The sequence below is a fragment of the Empidonax traillii genome, unplaced genomic scaffold, assembly GCF_003031625.1.
Source record: "Empidonax traillii isolate 1590-97213 ecotype Southwest subspecies unplaced genomic scaffold, ASM303162v1 scaffold573:size406305, whole genome shotgun sequence".
NCBI lineage: Eukaryota > Metazoa > Chordata > Aves > Passeriformes > Tyrannidae > Empidonax > Empidonax traillii.
In genome coordinates this window covers 180969-181776 of record NW_020955766.1, presented here as the reverse complement: position 1 = coordinate 181776, position 808 = coordinate 180969, and positions in this window count along the sequence as shown.

The following is an 808-nucleotide window of genomic DNA, read 5'->3' as shown; positions in this document are numbered from 1 at the left end:
TGCCATGCTTTTAGCTCCACAGTGAAAGTCTCTGTTTGGATTATTTCTGAAATTTTTTTTTGTGTAATTGACAGCTGAAAAATCACATGCTCTTAAAATGACAACAAAACACTGTAAGCCCATCGGCTTATTTCCTCTTCCAATGAAATGAAAAGGTTGCCATAACAGCTCTTGGGAACGATTCTACACTGGAGAACGTGAGTTAGCCTAGTTGGAGCTTGTTTTGCTCCTGCGTTTTGCACCTTTGTCAAAAAAGAAAAAAAGTATTTCTCTCTGGTTGCTGTATTTGTGAAGCATAAAAGCATGATGGTCTGCTGTAAAGGACTTTCTCCTGGGATTTTATTTTTGTGTGGGGAAGGGAGAGTTTGGAGTATGACATCATGTAGTATGGTAAAATGGAAGATAAAGGTGCTGTGTCAGATTATTTATCAGAAGAATATAAACCTTTTAAGGACAATATTAGAGTATTTTAATTGTTTTTGTTGAAGCATTTATCTTGTTAATTTCTAAGAAAAAAAGGTGACGTCAATCAAAGCAGCACTTTTTTTCAAAATATACAGACATAAATAATATGATGTGGTTGAGTGTTAACATAATAAATCATATACAGTATGACATTTTAAAGAAATAAGTCTGCATTGATGTGATTGCATGCTTGTTTTTACAGTTCACTCCATACCCATCTGTGGAAAAATGCAATAATATGTTAATATAATATGGTAGTTTGAGAGAACCAGGTAGGTGCTACTAGACACATTGAAAACTAGTATAGGTTTACAAGATATTCATGTCTTTCAAAACATACACA